Source organism: Protopterus annectens, chromosome 16.part0 (genome assembly GCF_019279795.1).
Source record: "Protopterus annectens isolate FY-2018-M chromosome 16.part0, PAN1.0, whole genome shotgun sequence".
In the NCBI taxonomy this organism is placed as follows: domain Eukaryota; kingdom Metazoa; phylum Chordata; order Ceratodontiformes; family Protopteridae; genus Protopterus; species Protopterus annectens.
Genome location: NC_056750.1, coordinates 550,909,677 through 550,924,630, shown reverse-complemented (window position 1 = coordinate 550,924,630; position 14,954 = coordinate 550,909,677). Strand labels below are relative to the sequence as shown.

Here is a 14,954-nt window from a genome sequence, read left to right as displayed (position 1 = left end):
AAATGGAAGCCTGTTCCAGAGGATGGGGTAGTCTCTGGCATACATACTTTTTTTTTTAATTTATTGACTTATCACTTGTAACATAGGCAGATTTACATTTATATAAAAGCAATGAAACTCTATTAAGTTCATATATATTGCTATATGCTATATAACCTAAGCAATATTACATAAATTATTCAATTCCTGCCTTTTTTTAAAACAAGAAACATCTTTATTAAACCATCACTTACAACATAAGCAGTCGTAAGCATTTTACGTCACAAACCATACTGACACACACCCAGGCGGCAAACATTATACATGTAATGTATACCCAATAATTTTCACACAGACATTACATAGCTCATTTAAGGCCTACCTTCTTTTAAACCTATTTCCTCCCCTGTATATTTTGTTCCCACAATTCCCATTTTTTCCTTTGTAGTCTGCTCATACCCTTTTCTAAAGATGTCAGTTCCAGTTGTTATCTGTTTCTATATTCACTAGTTCTAGTATAGTTGGTTTTGATTTTGAGTTACATTTTCTAGTAATTGCTTTTTTGGCAGCCACCATAATTAGACAAAGCAAGGCCTTGCCATGTCTAGGCAATTCTGATTCTGTATCATAGCTCAAAAAAATCTTCTCCCTTGTCATACCAATCTGCCCACCCAGCATCACCGACAGTGCATCCTGCAAGGAAACCTTAAAGTCTGCCAACTCATTGCCCTGTCAGAAAATATGTTTCCAGTTACCTCTTTCTTTCCCGTCACACCTCCAACATTTGCTGTCTACCAGAGGAATATATATATATATATATATATATATATATATATATATATATATATATAAACATTTCCAAACAAAAATCCTAAATCTTATAGATTTTGTTGCATATTCGGGAGACATATATATATCCTTCCATTGTTTCTTTGTGAATTGTTTATCCAATCTCTCTTCTCAATCCTTTCTATCCTCCTGTGATTTATTCTTATAGTTATGCAATATTTTATATGCTCTACTAATTATTCCATTTTTAATGGCAGCTTCTGTTTTAGATTCTACTAAAAACTCTAGCAGTGCTGGTCTTTCATTTAGGACACCTATATTTTTCTCTTTGCCTATACTCTGATATCAATCCTTGATAAGGAAGGCAATCTCTATCATCAGTCCAGATAACTTCTTAGCATCTTTTCATTCTATCATCTTTCCCTCTGTAGTTATTTGCTCCCAATACCTTGGTTCCTTTGCCAGTTTTCTCCAATAAATTCTAGCTTCCTCTTGCCTATTGTCTATCTGTGGAATTGCAGTCATCCCTATCAGCAGAATATTCTTTCTCTCTTCCTGTGTTAGCTTAGATGTCCTTCATGGTTCACTGTTGCAGTCATGACTGTAGGGTTCTTCCTGCCAGCAGCAGCCCTCGATCGGCCAGAATCCCAAAGTCTGGATTGGGCATCAGCTGAGGTCGCTTTTATCCTGACGTCAATGCGCCAGGAAGTATAAAGACCTCAGCCGACGCCATTACCCCAGTCTTTCTTGCCTCACGGTTCCCTGAGCAGTTCGCTGATGCTGGTCGGCCTACTCCTGTCTGTTTTTGGATTTACTTCCAGGATTTTTCGTTTTTTAAGATAAGTACCCTGTTTGGGAGGTCTTTTTCTTGCTCCAGTCATATATCAGAAAAAGTTAATTGTATTTCTTGTGGGAAACAAATACCTCATAGGGATTTTCACTCTTATTGTATTCCCTGCCTGGGGCCTGACCACGACGTTGCTAATTGTGGGTTTTGTGCTAGATTTAATCAGCGTTCTATTAGGCGTAGGTGCAACTTTGCCTTCTACTATTTTGGTAAAAGGTTTAATTATAATATGTCTTCGGATTATTTTCTGGCTTCTGGTGTGTGTGTAAGAGGCGCAAAGATAAATACAGGCCTCCGAGGTCCAAAGCAGAGGATATTACTCAGTTATTGCCAGTTGCTGGTTCATCTGTCATCAGTGAGGTGCCTTTGCAGCCCCTGTAGTCTGCCTCTTTTGAACCAACTGCCTGTACCAACTCCGGTATGGAGCTGATGGGGCCTTCAGTATTGCCAGGGAATGGACCTTCAGATACTACTGCCTCAGTTGGGTCCGGAGCCGGTAGGCAGGTACTGGCTTCTGAGGGAGTTTTCAGGCCTTCACAGCTTCATGTCAATATGGATTCAGTTTTGCATTCTAAGACAATGACTACGGCTCCAGCTAAAAAGAAATGGCAAGCACAGACGCCTTTTGATCAGGGTCCTAGGCCTCAAAGGCAGATGCTTAGGATGGCTGAAGATTTGTTATCTATGATCAGGGGTTCTCATCCCCCTCCTGACAAAAAGCCTAGATTACAGTCCGATTATGATTCTTCAGACCAAATTTCTGTTTCTTCTGCTTCTTCCTTTGAGCACGATTGTTCCTTTCCTCCTTATGAGGATTCTGATGCTGAAGATTCCTTTCCTTCAGTCTCTCCTCCTGAGGATTATTCTTTTGGTGAAACTTTGCATGATATGAGGGAACATTTTCATTGGGAAGGGCAGGAATTCTCTGAAACCAAGAAAAGGCTTAGGGATTTTCTTCTTCTCCCTCCGTATAAGCCTCTTGCTATTTCTCCTGTATTGGACATTGTAGATGATGTTTTTTCAGAAGCTTCCCTCTCTCCTGATTCTTTTTCCCCTACTCCAGTCAAACCAGATAGGTATTATAGGGTTCCAGATTCTCACAAGTTTCTTTTTAAGAATCTTTCACCTGATCCGGAAACAATTTCTCAGGGCCCTAAGGGTGTTAAGGTGGCCTCTGCTAAACATCCTATTCCCTCTGACTGAGAGTCCAGGGCTTTGGAAAGATGGGGTAAAAATGTTTATACTTCTGCTACATTGTCTATTAGAGGTTTGAACTGTCAATTTCATATGCTAAAGTATCAGCAATATCTTTTGTCTGTATTTAAACAAAAGATGTCAGCTGTTTCTGTTGGTGCGGATGACAAGGATTTACAGGATTTATTGCATGCTATTGAACAAGTGGGTAAACATACCCTGCATTGTGGTTTTGATTCTTTGGAAGCTTCTTGTAGGGCTGCGACAAATGGCGCAGTTATTAGAAGACATGCTTGGTTAAAGGAACAAAGCTTGCCGGATCAGGTTAAAGCCAAACTTTTGGATGCCCCTTTGCAGCACGATGTTTTGTTTGGGGCCAAAGCTGAAGAGGTATTAAAGAAAATGGAGGACAGAGCCAAATCTTTGCAGACGGTTAAGGATTTTCTACAGGTGCAACCTCTTAGATTTAGCAGGCACCGGCCAGCTAAACCTTGGTCCTTTCCGAGCTTGGACAGGCCTCAGAATAGCAGATTCAGGCATTCCAGAGGTAGGGGACAGGCACAAACCCTTTTTAGGAATAGGCAGTGGCCTGCCCCCTCTCCCAAAGGTGGTGAAGATAAGTCTCAACCCTACCGGAAACGGTCTTTGACTCTCCCTTTCTGGTTCCAGGGGCTCCTCTCCTGGAAGCACCTTTGGGAGGAAAGATTTCTCTTTTTTATCAAAATTGGGGCCACATAACCCGGGACAAATGGGTTCTGGACATAGTCTCAAGAGCTTACAGATTTCATTTCCAAACCTTGCCAAGACTGAACGGTTGGCCAGATCTGCCGAATCATCAATGGGCAGAGGCACAACTGCAGGTTCAGTCCCTCTTAGCTATGAGGGCCATAGAATTGGTACCAAATTTAGAAATAGGGCAAGGTTTTTATTTAAGACTTTTCCTGGTTCCCAGAAAGGAAAATTCGTGGAGACCAATCCTGGACCTTTCCGTACTAAACACCTTCCTAGATGTACCAAAATTCAAGATGCTCACTCTGCAGCAGCTGCTGCCTATGTTGGGCAAGAACGCTTGGATGGTGACTCTGGACTTAAAGGAAGCTTACCTGCATATTCCTATAAGGCGAGAGTGCAGAAGGTATCTGAGATTCAAAGCGGGCTCGAAGCATTACCAGTTCTCTGTGCTGCCCTTTGGCTTATCTACTGCGCCCAGGGTCTTTACAAAGTGCCTGGCACCAGTAATGACGTTTTGCAGACAGAAGGGGATTCAAATATACCCTTATCTGGACGACTGTCTTATTTAAGTGGACGACAAAAACACTCTACTTCAGCATCTAGCTTTTGTGCAGCATCTTCTACAGTACCTCAGATTCACAGTGAATCTAAAGAAGTCAAATATGGTGCCCACACAACAGATTACTTTCCTGGGTGCTCTTCTGAGTACTACAACCCAGATGGCTTCCTTGACACCAGACAAAAAAAGCGCAACTGGCTTCTTCTTTCCAACACCTGGCTTCAGTGAAACAGCTGACTGCAAGAAAGGTTCTGCAGGCTTTAGGTTACATGGCTTCCTGCATTCTCCTAATACCATATGCAAGACTGCATATGAGGAAACTACAGTGGTACCTCAAGAGTGTGTGGTCTCAGCATTACCACAGTTTGGAAACAGTGATCACGATTTTGCCTTGTCTACAGCAATAGTTTCTTTGGTGGGCCGAAGCGTGTCTCCAGAACAAGGGGAGGCCTTTTTGTCCTCCACCAACCAACCAAGTTCTGACAACGGATGCTTCAGATTATGCCTGGGGAGCCCACATGCACGGGAAATGTCTTCAGGGTGTTTGGACAAAGGAGCAAATTCACCTGCACATAAATTTGAAGGAGATGCTCGCTGTACAGAATGCTCTGATAGCCTTCAGGGACTTTCTTCTACCAGGGCAATTGTTGATAAAGACAGACAACACTACAGTGATGTGGTACATAAACAAGCAGGGGGGGCTCTCACTCTTACACCCTGTGCAGGTTAGCCATGGCTCTGTGGTACACTGCACTGACCTGCAGAGTCCACTTACAGGCACAATTCCTGCCAGGAAAAGACAACACTCTGGCAGACACATTGAGCAGGAAACTTTCGGATCCACACGAATGGATGTTGGATGTTCGGATATTCAGGATGATAGTACAGGCATGGGGATGTCCTGACATAGATCTTTTTGCATCCCCTCAGAATCATCAACTTCCAACATTCTGCACCAGGACCTACCACAAACTAGCATGGCAAGTGGCTGCTCTCTCATTCACTTGAAAACACCTCTCAGTATATGCTTTTCCTCCTTTTCCTCTTCTACCTCGGGTACTTCTGAAGATAAAACAGGACAGACCGCAAATGATTTTACTGGCTCCCAATTGGCCTCGACAATTCTGGTATTCCACTCTGATTAACCTAGTTCAGGAGCCTCCCTGGATTCTGCCTCAAATCCCTCCTCTGCTGTCTCAACAGGACGGCCGGATCCTGCACAGTCATGTCAAAACTCTGAATCTAGCTGCCTGGTGGATCCAGGGTCTGTAAACACCTCTACTCTTTCCAAACAGGTAATGGATGTAATCCTTGAAGCTAGACGGCCCAGCACTAGGAAATCTTATGCAGGTAAATGGAAAAGATTTTGCTCCTGGAATCGGGTCCAAGGTGGTGATTTTGCTGTTCCGAACATTCCTCTGATTTTAAAGTATCTGGCAGAGTTGTTACATACGGGCCTATCCTTTTCGTCTATCAAACTTCATGCTTCTGCTATTTCTGCACATTACAATACGGATCCTCCGATTTTTTCTCATCCATTACTTAAACAATTTCTTAGAGGGGCTAAGAATGTTCGGCCCCCTATAAGAGCACCTGTTCCCAATTGGGATCTTAACTATGTTTTGGAGAAATTAACCTTGTCTCCTTTTGAACCTGCAGCTTCCATGGATTTAAAATTTTTGTCTTGGAAAACTGCTTTTCTTTTAGCTATAACCTCTGCTAGAAGAATTTCGGAATTGCAAGCACTCATGGCTGTGGAACCCTTCATTATTTTTCATCAGGACAGGGTTTCCCTAAGGACTAATCCCACCTTTATGCCTAAGGTGGTTTCGGCAGTGGCCTTGAATCAGACTATTCATTTGCCTACTTTTTATCCTAATCCTCAAAGTGAGGAAGAAAGTCTTTTGCACTCTTTGGACGTGCACAGGCAGCTTCGTTTTTACCTGGACAGGACCAAGATATTCAGAAAATCTGACCATTTGTTTGTCGCTTATGCTCCTACTGTCCTAGGGAAAGCAGTCACTAAGCAAACTATTTCTAAGTGTATTGCCCACTGCATTAAGTTCTGTTACTCTTTTCATGGCAATCCAGTTCCTGTTAATATTAGGACTCATTCTACCTGGGCTACTGCTACTTCAGCAGCCTTTCTTTGTGGGGTTCCTACCAAGGATATTTTAGAGGCTGCTACTTGGAGTTCTGTGCATACTTTTTCTAAGCATTACAACCTCCTTCTCTATTCTAAATCTAGGGCCAGTTTTGCTTCTGCGGTTTTGCAAAGTTTTGTGGCCGCTCCTTCTGTTTCTCCTCCAGCCACCCTTTCTTAGCTTTGGGACTCAACCCTACAGTCATGACTGCAACAGTGAACCACGAAGGACATAATACAGTTGTGTACTCTTATCATAAATGTAGATGTTCGAGTGTGTTCACTGTTGCAGTCTGAGTTACCCTCCTACCCCCTCTTTTGTTTTTTTCTTTGAGTATTGTCTATTATAAGGTATTTTGGCTGCTGAAGTTTTGGGCACCTGACATCTGGGGCAAGAAAAACTGAGGTAATGGCGTCGGCTGAGGTCTTTATACTTCCTGGTGCATTGACGTCAGGATAAAAGCGACCTCAGCTGACGCCCAATCCAGACTTTGGGATTCTGGCTGATCGAGGGCTGCTGCTGGCAGGAAGAACCCTACAGTCATGACTGCAACAGTGAACACACTCGAACATCTACATTTATGGTAAGAGTACACAACTGTACTTTCTTAGGATACTTTCTGCTACTTTATAGATATAATATTCTGTATGATTATTGTTGTTATCCTTAAAGGCCTGCATTCAGAATCCCATTCTCTCCTTCTTTCCCTGTTTCATCATTATCCCTTTATACTTTGAATTATAGTTTTCTGCTTGTGGTTTGTATTGGAGCCTTAACTGTGTAGCTCTAAAATATCCTTTCAAATCAGGTAATCCCAATCTGCCATGTTCTACTGGAAGAATCAGCTTATTCTACTTGACTCTTGCCATTTTCCACTCCCAGATAAAGTCCTTCAGCTCTTTATTAATTGTTACCCACAACTTCTCCTCTGGTTGGTAAAAATATGTCTGACCTATGTATAAGACTAAAGGAACCAAAAACATTTTAACTGCTTGTATCTTACTGTCCATATCCAAATAACAAAGCTTCCATTTTCTCAGTTTTTGTATTGTCTTTCATTTAGTCTCTTCCCACATATCCTTAGCTAACCACACCAGAATCATTTTTACTCCATACTCCAAATACTTTCTTTTATCATATCCTCATAAATACAGATATGGCTGAACCAATTTGTGTGTGTGTACATAATTTACCGCTATTGCCTTTGTTTTATCTTCATTAATTTTGTATCCCGAAAAGATATGAAACTGTCTCAAATTGTTCCACAACACCGTAGTATCTTTTTCTCATTTTGTCAGGTATAAAAAATATCATTAAGGCCTTTGACACAATCCCCCACTCGAGCATTATCGAAAAGCTAACACAACTTGGCGGAAATCCCTATCTCATCAGGTGGGTAGCCAACTGGCTCACCGACAGGACCCTCAAGGTCAAATGAGGCACCTTCACCTCCAGTAGCAGACCTGTTACTAGTGGAGCTCCCCAGGGATCTGTCCTGGGACCCCTACTGTTTGGCATCTACTTCTCAGCGGTCCAGGCAAAGACAAAAAGCCTGTGGCTGACCAAGTTTGTGGATGACTGAAAGTTGGGTGCTGTCACTGACACCCCAAATGATGCTAACATACAGCAAGAGGGTCTCACAGCAACTAATGACTAGTGCCAAAGTCATGGCCTTAAGCTAAATGTAAAAAAAAGTATCATCATACCATTCGGCAGAAACACGGCCCCTACTGATTACCACATTAATGGCAACCCCCTAATCACACAACCTATGGTGAGAGACCTGGGTACTCAGGTTGATTAACAATCTCATATTCAACCATCATGTAGCGGCAGTGGTCAGAAAAGCCTTTTATTTGGTTCAGCTGATAAGTAAAAGGATTGCATCCAGAAAAAAGGAAGTTATTACCTCTCTGTACTCCTCTCTGATTAGACCAGTAATTGAGTATAACACCCCGTTTGGTATGCACCTCTCCAAACATCTGCACCAACTAGAAAGGCCACAGAAAGACATCATAAAGAGAATCCATGGCCTCCAACTCAAGTCCTGTATGGACAGACTCAAATCACTGTCACTCTACCCTGTATCATACAGCTTGCTCAGGGGGTAATCTGTGTCTCGACTACAAGGTAATCTCAGACCCTGCACTACTAGAGATGCTCCATCTGTATCCCTCATTGACAGGGGTGACAGGTGTTGACTGAGGTTTCTTTTTGGGGATAAACTCATGGCTAGGCTTGTAAGGGTCCCAGGGCCAATAGCCTAGTAACCTCCTAGGATCCTATGATCCTATAGAGCCGGCTTTTCTTGACTGCCATACCAATTGTATCCTTGAATTTGAGTCCCTTATTTTTTTTGCCAGTGATTCTAAATACAATGCAAATAACAAAGGAGAAAGAGGGCACCCCTGCCTGGTTCCTCTGCTCAAGCAGAAATTGTCAGAGAGGACCCCACCCACTTCCCTTTTCACCTCTGATACCTCATATACCCTCCTAATTAACCTTATAGTGTTTTCAGGAAATTTAAATGCTTCCATTGCCATGCTCATAAAAATCCCAGCTTACTCTCAAATGCTTTCTGTGCATCAGGACCCACTTACAACAATGATATTTTCTTACATTTTCTCCCCTCTGGATCGTCCGTGTTCTGTTAATGTTGTCAAATGTTTGGCTTCCCTTTATAATCATGGTTTAGTATTGACATGGGCCTGTATGAAGGTGGGACTGATGGATCTTTACCCTCTTTATGTTTTACACCTACCACTGTTGTCTTCCAGGATGTTTTTATTTCTCCTCCTCTTAAAATGCTGTTAAACAAACCTTCCAGATCTTTCAGTTTTTTTTCCCTCCTAGCTTCCAAACTTCCAGAGGAATACCATCAATTCCTGGGGACTTTCCTGTAGATTGGTTATACATCATAGTTTTTATCTCATCTCCTGTCCTATCCGTTAGTAATTGAGCCTCATCTCTGTCTAAACTTCTCGTATTTAATTCTTCCATAAACATTTCCATTTGTATCTTTTCTCGATTTCCATATTTCTCTGCTTTATACAGTCTTTCATAGAATTTGCAAAATGTTCCTAATACCTTTACAGGATCTCTTGTTACCTTCCTTGTTATAGGCTCCCAAAGCTTGGCGACAGCCCTTTCTACTTTTTGTTGGCTGTCTCGTGTGCTAAAAGTTTTTGTGCTCTACTGTTATCAAAAAACAGTTGCTTAACAGCATTTTTCTAAACTCATGCATATTATTGAGGTAATCCCTTATTTTCTGCTTAGCCTTCTGCAGTTGATCCTGTTCTTTGATATTCCACATATTCTGCAATACTTTAACATTTGTCAATCCCTCAAAGTAAGTCTTGTTACTTTTTAACCATAGCTCCCTTTCTTTTATTTCCACCCTATTTTTAAACTCCACCATAATCCTGTAAATCTCCTAATACCAACATTAACCTTTTTGGTTTCCATCAACTCATTACTACACCTACTCTCCTTAATAAACACTCCAACACTGGTACTGTACTTGACTGGATCCTCACCTGCATGTCTACCACAACCCCACTTCATACTCTGATTTTCTAAGTGACAACCTCCCTACCTCTATCTTGCGACATCCCGTCGTGGTTCAAATCCCAGCAATACAAAGACTGTCACATACTTTCTAAGTTCAACCCAGACACTTTTAATGATGCACTTGCTACTATTAATTGGTCCTTCCTTAATGATCTCCCCTTTGAAGAAGCTGTACTAAAATTTAGTACCATATTTCTTAATATTATAAACTTATGGCTCCTATCAGGAAAATCAGAATTAGATCAAACATTGCTCCTTGGATAACTAAAACTGCTCTCCCTAGTGCGCGAGAGATAATGCCTGGAAAAAGTGGTATAAACACAAAACCCCTTACAATCTGCACCTGTGTGGAGAACTTTGTAATTTAACTGAAAAACAAGTTAATCTTGACAAAAAAAAAAAATTAGCTTAACTCTCTAAAAAAAAAAACTACTCTAACCTTAAGAAATTCTGGAATACTGTTAACAAACTGCTACACCCTGATCACCCCTCTGCACCTGATCCCTTCCCTAACAGCTCTGCCTTAGATACTGCTATTCTTCTTAACTCCTTCTTCATCAACTCCATTCAGAAGCTAACCAAGAATGACATAAATTCCTTCCCAATTATCCCTCCCCCTAATCCACACACAGTGCCGCCTTTTCTCTTAAACCTGTTCCCACTTCTTATATCAGAACACTTCTTAGTAAACTCAAAACATGCTCCTCTTCAGCCAATAACCTGCTTCCACTCTCCTCAAATTAGCTGCTAAAACTATTGCATATCCAATCTCCCTTTTAATCAGTAGATCAATACAAGAAAACATTGTCCTGGATATCTGGAAGAAATTCTATATTATTCCCCTTCATAAAGGTGGAAACTCTACCGAACCCTCTAATTTCAGGCCAGTTGCTATTCTGTCACCACTTTCTAAGATTCTTGACAAATGCATCCATAAACAGCTCCTTGCTCACCTTCTCCAGGAAAATCTCCTCACTCCTACTCAACATGGCTTTTGTCTTAACCATAGCACTGCCACAGCACTCATATCCTTTATTCACACTCTCTCTTTATCGTGTGATCATAGTAAACTAGTCTCATGTCTATTCCTTGACCTGTGTAAAGCCTTTGATACTTTATCTTCTTCCGTCCAAACTATCTAGCTCAATCTCTCCTACTCTACTCTGTCCTGGTTCTCTACCTACCTCTCAAATAGACTCCAAGCTGTGAAGTGGCTCTCTGCATCTTCTCCTTTCCTCCCAGTCCTAAGTAGTGTTCCCCAAGATTCCATTCTAGGACCCCTACTATTCATCATTTTCACTAACAACCTCTATGAATCCTGTCCTCACTCCTCTTTAATATAATATGCTGATGACTCTACTATAATCTCCACCTCTGATCATCTTTCTTACCTATTTACCCTTACCCAGGAATCTCTCCACTCAGTTGAAAAATGGCTAACCTCCAACCAACTCCTACTTTACCCAAATAAAACTAAACTCCTCCTCTTCCACTCCAAATCCCTCCAACACCTCAAATCCTCCTCCACTGTCCCCTCTCTAAACAACACTATAGTTAAGGTAGAATCCCACACTAAAGTACTAAGGGGTTTTATCGATGGCCAACTTAAAGTTGACCTACACATTCATAACCACATCAAAAAGACTCACCAAAAACTATGTATGCTCTATAGAAATAGAATTTCGCTGACACATGAATCTAAACTCTCTAGCAAATGCCTGTTTACTACCCACTCTGCTATTTGCTGCCCTTGTCCTCACGAACCTTCAAGCTAATCTCTTCTCTGAACTTTAACTTACATACAGTAAAATTACTGAATTTGCCACTAATTTACCATATTGTTCTCAGCACTGCCTTTCCCTAAAAAAAATTAAAGTGGCTTGAACCTCACCATCAACTTCTCCTGCCACAGTTACACCTGACTCACTCCATCTTAAACCAACCTGATTCTTGACCTGCTCTCTCTACTTTTATCACTCCCTATGTTCCAAATCATACTCTACGCAGCTCTGATCAACAGCTCCTACATATCTACCAACCTAATAAATCCATTGGTAAATTTCTCTACAGTCACACAGTTGCCTCTGCTTGGAATAAACTGCCCTTACATATAAGATCAGTCTCTAATATTAATTGTTTTAAAAAAAGCATTAAAAGAAAATCTAACTCTTGGACTTGCTTTGGCACTGACCTAACTTAATCTTCCTATATCCTTCCCTCCCTTCTTGTAATCAACCTTTCTCTGTCTTGAAATTTTGTAACATCTGTAGTGAAACTGCTTGGTGACTCTGTATAGGTTGTAACCATATAATCTTATTCTATATTCTGTTTCATTGCTGTCACTGTGAATATGTATATTATAGGTTCATAGGTTGGTACTAGGCTTTCGGCCCTAGGGCCTATACAAACCTAGCCATAACAATTCCCTGGATATTTCTTCCCACAATATTTACTTCCCTGGATCCCTGTCTAGCAGGATGGCTGACATGATCCCTGGGGTGAATTTCCCATCTCCCATCCAATCGTCAAGGTTCCTTTTGAAGAGGGCCAAGGAGGCGCTCTGCTTGACATGTATGGACAGTCTATTCCAGAGTATGGGGAGTCTCTGGGTCAGGGAACTATCCCACCAGCATGTTCATTGTGATGACAAGGTTTAAATCCCTGGAGTGTGTGGCTCTGCAGGATTGGAATTTCTTTAAGTGGAGCATGTCCAACAGCTCAGTGTTTTACATGGCCTTGTATGTTAAGCAGAGATTGCCTCTGAGTAGATGATATGCCACAGAGTATAGCTGGAGTTTTTTAGATGGTCAGCATAGGGCATCTGCTTTAGGCCTGTGATTCTTTAACTGAGGTATTTCTGCGGCCTTTCCAACTGTTGCAGATGTCTTGTGAGGTACATACCAAACGGGGCGTTGTACTTTATAATGGGTCTAATGAGATATGAGTACAGTGGGACAATGACCTCCTTTTTTCTGGATGAAAAGCCCTTAGTGATGAGGTGTGCCACATAGAAGGATTTCCTGACTATTGTGACGATGTAGTTATCGAAGGTGAGACCACTGTCCACTTGTGTCCCTAAGTCTCTCATCACATTTTCGGTGTTTAGTGTACTGCCACCTATGTGGTAATTCATGGGTACATGGTTTTTCTCAAAGGGGATAACTATACATTTCTTGGCATTAAGCTTGAGCCCATGGCTCTGGCATCAAGCATCTTTTTCTGCAAGGCCCTTTTGTAGAATATCCACATCATTTGGGGATTCGGTATTGGCTCCCAGTTTGCAGTCATCTGCGAACTTTGTTAGCCAGAGTCCCTTAGTGTTGGCCTGTACTTCAGAGAAGTAGATGCCAAACAAGAGCGGTTCCCAGGACTGAACCCTGAGGTACTCCACTTGTCTGGAGCTGGATTTGGAGTTAGCTACTTTTACAGTGTGGGTTCTGTCACTAAGCCAGTTGGCAACCCATTGAGTGACATAGGGATTTATGCCAAGCTTAGTAAGTTTATCTATGATTCCAGAGTGGGGGATGGTGTTGAAGGCCTTGGCGAGGTCCAGATGGGCTTTGTGGACTGTCTTACCCTTGTCCACTGCTCTGGAGACTGATTCGAAGAAGTCAGTCAGGTTCAGGAGACAAGATCGTCCCTTCACGAACCCAAACTGGGTGGGGTCTAGTGTTTGAAGGTTGCCAGTGTCTTTGTTTATAAGTTCCATGATAATGCGTTCCATGCCCTTGCAGATCAGGCTCGTCAGACTGATGGGATGGTAGTTCCCGGGATCCAAGGTGGATCCCCCCTTTTGGAGTGGGATAACTGTAACTGTGTGCCACTCAGTGGGCAGGAAGCCTGAGGTGAGGGTATGATTAAACATGATACTTAGGTGAGGTGCCATTTCATTTTGTAGTTCATGTAGTACACAGCCCAGGATGTCATCTGGTCCCATGGATGCTGTATTCTTAGCTTTGGAGAGTGCGGTTTCTACCTGTGTGGCCATGATTACCGGAATTTGGCAATATTTTGGTATTGAGATGGGCCCTTTAGGGGGGTGAGAGGGGGTGAAGTTGGCACTAAATCAATCTGCCAGGATATTGGCAATATCCTTGGGGTCGGTATATTTAATATTATAATACTTTTTATCGGTAGAATGTCATTATCTCGAAGATCCTGCTTCCTACTATGTATTTGAAAGAAACTACATTGTGCCTATTGATATACTATATGTTACTATTGTCACTTGTATACTGCATGTAACTTATGTCTCTCTGACTATCCTCTTGATGAAAATGTATGATTTCTGCACACTGTATTTCATGATTTGTTATACTTAATTTATTCATTAACTATCTTTGGAGCTTTTCTCCTCGTGTCTCTGCTGAAAAAGTGCTTTATGGCCAGTTGGATTAACATGGTTAACAAATGTCAAATAAATAAATACATTTTTTCCCACTCCCTAGCTATATTTTCAGAAGAAATTTGTATCCTCTCTAATAGCTCCTGAATAATTTCCACCACCCATTCCTTAAATTCCGCTCTTTTCAACATATAGGTGGGAAAGCGCCAGTATCCCAGTTTTATTTCATTACCCTGTGTTTTTATTTTAGTTATTATTGGCTCATGATCCGAAATAGTTATTGGGCGAGTATTAAGACCTTCAGTTAAATGCACATGTTCCTGTGAAATGTAAATTCTGTCTAGCCTAGCTTAGTTTTTATATCCTGAGGAATAAAATCTAAATTCACTCCAAACTCCTATTACTGAATTTACATCTTCCATGCCAAATGTTTTCATACATTTCCTTCAAAAATATTCCCCCTTTTGTTATACTTTCCCTTCTGGGCCCTCCCAGGCACATCTTCACTATTGCAAATCACATTCCACTCCCCACCTAGTAATATTCCTTGCTGAAAACTGATAATTTTTCCCAGAATTTTCTTAAGCTCCATTACAGCAGTTTTAGGTGGAATATAAATACATGCAGATATAATCTTCCTCTCCTGCCAGTACCCCTTAGCACTACAAAGCTGCCATTATCTTTTGTATCCTCTTCTATCACTGCTGGAGCTCCTCTTGCAGTTAATGTAAGTGCTCCTATTTTCCTATGTCCCAGATATTCCGTTGAATAACCATCCTGAAACCCTTTTTTTAT

General features: G+C 41.5%; 1 protein-coding gene across 5 annotated transcripts in view; it reads left to right on the top strand.

Moving 5' to 3' along the window:
• USP20 (ubiquitin specific peptidase 20) overlaps positions 1 to 14,954 on the top strand; it is a 5,014,215-nt gene that overhangs the window by 2,143,476 nt on the left and 2,855,785 nt on the right. The gene's annotated exons all lie outside the window — the stretch shown is intronic.